This window comes from Echinops telfairi, unplaced genomic scaffold (genome assembly GCF_000313985.2).
Source record: "Echinops telfairi isolate 266 unplaced genomic scaffold, ASM31398v2 ScPeMD7_7469;HRSCAF=8507_0, whole genome shotgun sequence".
Lineage (NCBI taxonomy): Eukaryota > Metazoa > Chordata > Mammalia > Afrosoricida > Tenrecidae > Echinops > Echinops telfairi.
The window spans coordinates 7,326,656-7,334,035 of record NW_022111372.1 but is presented as its reverse complement, the minus strand read 5'-3'; the positions used below and the strand labels follow the sequence as shown (position 1 = coordinate 7,334,035).

The following is a 7,380-nucleotide window of genomic DNA, read 5'->3' as shown; positions in this document are numbered from 1 at the left end:
ACATTGTGTAAGAAGAAAGGCATCACTTTGAGGACTAAGGTGAGCTTTACCAAGACATGGTATATTCAACTGGACAGTGGAAAAGTAAGACTTGAGAGGAGTTGATATATTTTTATTATGGTGTTGGTGATTAATATGAAAACTATAACGGCTCCCAGAAGAAAAGACAATTTGTCTTGTAGGAAGTACAGCCTAATGGTCCTTAGTAGCAAGCATAGCAAGACTTTACGTCCCTTTGGACATATCACCAGGGAACACCTGTCCCTGAAAAATGGCATTATGTTTGGTAAAGTAGAGGATTAGCAAATAAAAAGGAAGATCATCAATGAGATAGTTAACATCTGGCTTCAACAATGGGCTCAAACATAATAATTGTGAGGATAGTATGGGATTGGGCGGTGTGGTAGTTACATAATTTCATGTCAACTTGATAAATTGGTTATAGGGGTGAAATCTAGCCTGTCAATCAGGCCACAGTCTGATTGATGCCTCCTTGTGGGTGTGGCCTTCTCATGAGGATATTGGGAGTTTTCTCCTGCTTAACGGGCCTGTGACAATCCACATGGAGCCATGCTGATGTCAGCCAGTGCCATGGAGCTAGAGGAGTCATGTGTAGAGCTGCGCCAGCACTGAGATGCTTCCACCAGGCTTTTCACCCACTGGCCTGTAATCTTCCTGCATTCGGCATCATTGTATGTGCTGCGTGAATCTGAAGAGGAATCCATGGCTAATATCAGACTAATGGCCTAATATTATCATTAAGGACTTAGGATCTTGGGATGTTTTCTCGATATACCATTGCTCTTTGATATAAAGATCTCTCTTACACACATATGAATGTCTCTGGATTTGTTTTTCTAGTCATCCGGGTCGAACACAGGCAGTGGTTCATTTTACTGTACTTAAGATCACTATGCAGTGGAACTAACATGATGGCCCATAAGCAACTATTTTTTCAATGTCTGTAAAAAAATTTATCCCTGAGGCTCAGCAGAGAGGAACAGGGCCCATGAGTTACAATGTCTCTGTGGCAGTTTGGCGGGCAATGCCAGTCTTGGGTGGGGCAAGCGCTGAATTTGACACAGCTGCAACATAAGCAATTATTGTAAAGATATCCTTACAGTATATTCTTAACAACTGTGTGTATGAAAGAGAGAGGGAGAGAATGTGTTCTTCTTTTGGTAAGATCCATCACATTGCTGGCATTGTGTTGATTGTCCATATTAAGGAAAATGTATCCATGACTTTAGAGTTATTGGTAAATATCTGTGAGCTAGAGGATGGGAAATTAACCCAATAAAATGAAGGTACCATCTACCTCGGTGGTCTACGGCATGTTGAGATATACCTATTGAAGTGAAAGATAATATTGTATCTGGCCCCTCCCACAACTACACATAAGACCTGACACTTTTTGGACTTCTTTGGATTTAGGAGGCACTATGTACCTCATTTGGGTGCTACTCTGGCCTATATATCAAGTGACTTATAAAATTGCCACCTTTGAGAGTGGCCTAGAATAAAAGAAGACTCTGCAAGAGGTTCAGACTTCCATAAAATCTTCTCTATCGACTGGATCATATGATCCAGCTGATCTAATTCTGCTTGAGGTATCAGTGACAGAGATGAAGTTTGGAGCCTTTGGCAGACTCTGGTTGGCAAATCACAATACAGAAGCATAGGATGTTGGAGCAAAGATTTGCCTTCCTAAGTAGACATCTATCCGTCTTTTGAAAAACAGTTTTGGGCTCATTACTGGGCTTTGGGGTTGGCAGCACTCTATTGTTAAATGGAACTGGTATATAAGAGATTGGGCTAAAGCAGGACCTGAAGGTACACGTAAGCTTCATGAAGAAGTGGGCCAAATGCCTATGGTCTCCACTCCTGTCAAAGACCTATTTCTCCTAATTTGCACCTCTGGCCTCATAGGGAGTTCTTTATGATTAGTTGACTGAAGAACAGAAAACTCGTGCTTGGCTTACCAATGGTTTTGCACAATATGCAGGTACCACTTGAGAGTGGACAGAAGCAGCACTAGAGGCTCTTTCTGGGACCCCCCTGAAGGACCATAATGAAGGGAAATCCTCCTAGTGGGCAGAACTTAGAGTAATACATCTGGTTGTTCAGTTTGCCTGGAAGAAGAAATGGCAAAATGTGCGACTGTATATTTATTCATGGGCTGTGGCCAATGGCTTGGCTTGATGGTAAGGTATTTGTAAGGAGCATGCTTGGAAAATTGGTGACAAGCAGCTATGGAGAAGAGGGATGTGGATAGACCTTTCTGAATGGAACATGAAAGTGAAGATATTTGTGTCCCATTCAAATGCTTACAATAGAATTACCTCTGAAGAGTAGGATTTTTAACAATAGAGTAGATAGGATGAGATGTTCTGTGGAAATCAGTTATTATTCTCTTTCTCAGGCCACTCTTGTCATTGCCCAAAGGGAACATAGACAAAGTGAACATAGTAGCAGGGATGGAAGTCATACATGGACTCAGTAGCGTGGATTCCCACTGACAAAATCTACTGATGCTTCCCCATTTTCCAGCAGCAGAGAGCAACACTGAATCCAAGATATAGGACCATTCCTTGGGGAGATCAACCAGCAACCCTATAGTACGTTAATTACAAAGGGCTACTTCCATCATAGAATGGGCAACATTTTGTTCTTACTGAAATAGGCACTTATTCTATATATGGATTTTCCTTAATTGGATGCACTTATCCTGCAAACTATACCATTTGTGCACTTATAGAATGTTTTATTCACCAGCATGGTAACCATACCATATTGCTTCACATAAAAGAACTTACTTCATAGCAAATGAAACATGGCAATGGGCTCATGTTCATGAAAGCCTTTGGTCACATCATGTTCCTCAGTATCCTAAAACATCTGAGTTGGTAGAATATGGAATAGACTTCTAAAGACACAATTATAGTGTCAACTTGGAAATCACTTTCCAAGGGCAAGACAATGTTCTCCAGGAGGCTGTATATGCTTAAGCCAGCTGCCAATATATGATGCAGTATCCCTAGAAGCCAAGATTTACAAGTCTAGGAACGACAGTGCTGTAATTGGAGTGGCACCACTCACTATTACTTCTAGTGATCCACTTGCAGCATTTTTGTTTCTTGTTTCTGTGACCCTATGCTCTTCAGGTCTGAAGGGAGGAACGTGTAGTGTGATTGATCTACATTACCAAGGAGAAATTGAATTGGATACATTCTGGAGATAAACAACAACATGTCTGAAATCCAAGAGATTCCTTTGGTAGTCTCTTCATCATACCATGCCCTGTCATTTCAGTTAATAGTAAAGTACAGCACCCTGAGTTTACCATCACTAATAATAGCCCAGACTCTTCAGGAATTGAGATTTGGGTCACCGTACAAGGCAAAGAACCATGACAACCTGAGGTATTTGCTGAGGGTAAAGGAAATACAGAATGGGTAGTAGATGAAGGTAATTGTAAATATTAGCTAATGTCAGGTGACAAGCTGTGTAAATGAAAACTTGAACTGTAGGAAAGCTGGAAAATCAGGAAGACCAACCTCCTGAAAATCCATTCGCTAGTAGGGGAGTGTCCCAGGTGGTGTGCACCAAATGGGCCACATTGACTTGGGCTTGCGAGTGCATGCTGGGCACCCAGCTCGGGTGCTGTGCAATGCTTGGACATTGAACCTTGAATCTTCAAGGCACCCTTTAGACTCCCGAGGCTGCATCACTGAGGTCTAATGGGGAAACCTCACTGCTGGACTGGACTCTTCCTCAGACACTCTTTTATCGGGAGGACTGACATTTTCGGGGAGTATTATTGTTAATTTTCCCTGACAACTGAGTCCCATTTTGTGTGTGTGTGGTTAAATAGTGTCCACACATAAAAGAATTAATTCTGTACAAGTGAATATTTCATGTACTGCAATGTGGAGGTATCCTACATTGGCCCAATATCCCTCTCTCAGCAGACCTTTAAAAAATTAGTACCAGGGTCTAATCAAAGACAATTTAATAGAAGAATGTTGAGCCTGTAGGGGATGAATGATAAGCCTCTACTATAAATTAACAAGGCTGTTCAGAAAGGGAGCCAAAGTCATATAAAAACCAAAGAAACAAACAGCACACACACGCCAAACGTAGATCCAGGAATAGTGTTTGGGCTCATACTACATCCTACCTCCAATTACTAGTACTTATAAATAAACTAGTGCTATAAATAAACTAGTGCTTATATCATGGCCCTGCTCAATATTAGCCATCAGGAAGTGAACACTGAAGAAAAGGGTGTTATAGCAAAGTGTGATGAAGAAATTAGATGGTACCCAGCTATCAGATGAAATAACATCTGTGGTCTTAATGATTTGTTTCAAACAAGCAGCCATCTCAGTGACATGTCAACTAAGTTCACATGGAAGAGGCACACCAGCATCAGTCATCAAAGGATTGTAAATCATATAACCTGACATTAAAGGAGAGATTAATATCAGAGCCCAAAATGTGAGAATCTGGTTTTCAGAAGGTTATGGATGACAGTGGGAGCCTGTGGTAGTTACATAATCTGGTGTCAATTTGAGAGGTTTACAAGTGAATGGGGTGGATTCTGTCCATCAAGACACAACCAATGAGACCTCTGTGTGAGCATGGCCTCTCCTGAGGATTCTGGGAACTTCGGTTTTTTCTCCGTGGAGGCAGGAGACACTTCTCTCTCTCTTATCACTCCCTTGGAGACACTCTACTGACAACACTCACTCCCTGGGAGACATGGAGCTGACAAGACACATGGAACTGCTCTAGTACCCTGAGCTGGAGAAAGCTCATGAAACTACGCTGATGCAACCAGATCTCTTGGGCCAGAGAGGCCACATAGAGGCGCCTGACAATGCTGAGATGTTTGCAACGCCACTGGATCCAGAAGATTTTCTACCCACCTGCCTGTGATTGTCCTGCATTGAATGTCATTGTATGTGTTTTGTGAGTTTCCATGAATTTGTTTCGCTAGTCTACCCAGACTAACACAGAGTCCAAGATGCATTTGTGGGATCTACATAGAAAATAAACCTCCAGTGATTTCCCGCTTCCCATAATAGAAGGAGGGGAGGAAAGTGGTTACTAAACAATGTGCATCGGAGGGATGACTATAGAAGATCAAAATGATAAACGCGACTTAAACAGTTAAAAACATGCCCATTTATCTACACTCTGATGTCTTATTTGGTTTTAAACATTCTCTATATGTTTTTGTTCATAGTAGGGTTTATCTCAGATGTGTTATGTCATTGGGGTAACTGTGTTGAATTTTTTTTCTTTCTGTTTTTCAGTATATGAAACCCAGTATTGATAAACCTATGGGGACAAAGTGTAGAATAACGGTTGTGTGTGTGTGTGGGGGGGGTGGTATATTGTGGTGGGCAGGGAAGGGGTGAGGGGTAAAATGGAGCTTATGTCAAGGAGTGCAGGAAATAAAAGAAAGGTTTGAAACTGATTATGATAGCAATTGTACAATACTGCTTGCTGTGATTGAACTATCGTATGATATAATATCTGCATTAATTCCCAATAAAAAATGGTTTTGCAAAAAAAGAAAAAGAGCGTGCACTGCTAATTTAGGGTGAGAGGTACAATATTAATATGCAAAACATCACCATTCATAGATAAAATATTGTTGGCTTGTAGAGTTATGGTGGTCCCATGTTTGCTATTTTTCAAAAATTTTGTCAGGCTGAAAATATAGGGGATCTTGTTGATTGATCTAACTTAGAATTGATCAAGTAGTATAAGAAAACACTGGGGGGACTTCCGGGAAGATGGCGACGGAGTGACACATACCAGAGGGACTCCGCAGAATCCAGCCTAGGAGCGTTGCTTAGAGGGAACTTTAACACAACTAGAACACAGGAGGAGCATCATAAAGATAAGTAGGCACAGACCCACGGGGTTTTGAGGGGCTTGGGGCTTTTGGTTTACCTCAGTGGAAGCTGGCTGGGGCTTGACCTTGGCCCAGCATCTGTCGCTGCTGGAGCCGCGACCATTTGGAGCCCGTAGGGGGATTTGGATTCAGCAAAGCCACAGTTTACCCCTGCCAGCCTCAGGGCAGGAACTGGACCCTTGGGGCTCAACGGGCTCGGTTTCAGCTACTTTGTAGCTTTTAATTACATCTCTGCTCTCTGATCTCACACTGTCTGGGAGGACAGTTTAATGCAATCCCGAAACACTTACCCTCATCTTTCTTCAAAGAAATGGAAAAACTGATTACCAACTTCATATGGAGAGGGAAGAAGCCCAGAATTAGCAGAGAACTCCTCAAGAAGAAGGACACAGTGGGATGGCTTGCTTTACCTGACTTTAGCACATACTATACAGCCACAGTTGTCAAAACCGCGTGATATTGGTACAATGACAGATACTCAGACAAATGGAAAAGAACTGAAAACACAGAAATAAAATCATCAACATACAGACAACTGATCTTTGATAAGGGCCCAAAAAATATCAAATGGGAAGGTGATGCCCTTTTTAACAAGTGGTGCTGGAAAAAATGGATATTTACCTGCAGAAAAATGAAGCAAGACCCTTATCTTACTCCAAGCACAAGAATAAATTCAAGGTGGATCACAGACCTTGAAGTTAAACCGCAAACGATTAGGGCCATCAATGAGTGAATTGGAACCAACTTGAGAACTTTGGCACAGGGAATACATAGGCTATCAGAAATAGGAAAGGACACAAACAAAGAGGAGGCACAAATTGACAAATGGGATATACTGAAGATAAAACACCTGTGTACATTGAAAGAATTCACAAAGAGAATAATAAGAGAGTCCACGGACTGGGAAAACATCTTTAGCAATGACATATCAGACAAAGGCCGTATTACTAAAATCTACAATACTCTGCTAGCTTCCAAAAAGAAAAAAAAACTAATTGCCCACATAAGAGGTGGGCAAAGGACTTGAACAGAAGTTTGACAGAGGCAGAAATCCGAATGTCCAACAAATATATGAGAAAATGTTCCCGATCTTTAGCCATAAGAGAAATGCAAATTAAAACAACAAAGAGGTACCACGTAACACCCACAAAGGTAGCCCAATTCAAAAAATCAGAAAGCAATAAGTGTTGGAGGGGCTATGGGGAGACAGGAACTCTCATCCACTGCTGGTGGACTTGTAAGTATGTGCAACCACTATGGTAATCGATATGACGATATCTAAAACAGATGGAAATTGAGTTACCATACGACCCAGCAATTCCCCTGCTAGGCATCTAGCCAGAAGAGGCAAGAAACAAACCAAGGCCAGATATCTGTGCTCCAATGTTCATTGCGGCACAGTTCACAATTGCAAGGAGTTGGAAGCAACCCAAATTCCCATCAACTGATGA

The 7,380-nt window shown here is 41.7% G+C and overlaps 1 non-coding gene across 1 annotated transcript; it reads right to left on the bottom strand.

Annotated features, from left to right (window-relative positions):
* Window positions 1-956: 956 nt before the first annotated feature.
* On the bottom strand, window positions 957-1,090 carry LOC115873636. The gene has a single exon (XR_004048527.1). It is a non-coding gene; the product is annotated as a small nucleolar RNA SNORA5 (small nucleolar RNA).
* Between the last annotated feature and the right edge of the window lie 6,290 nt (window positions 1,091-7,380).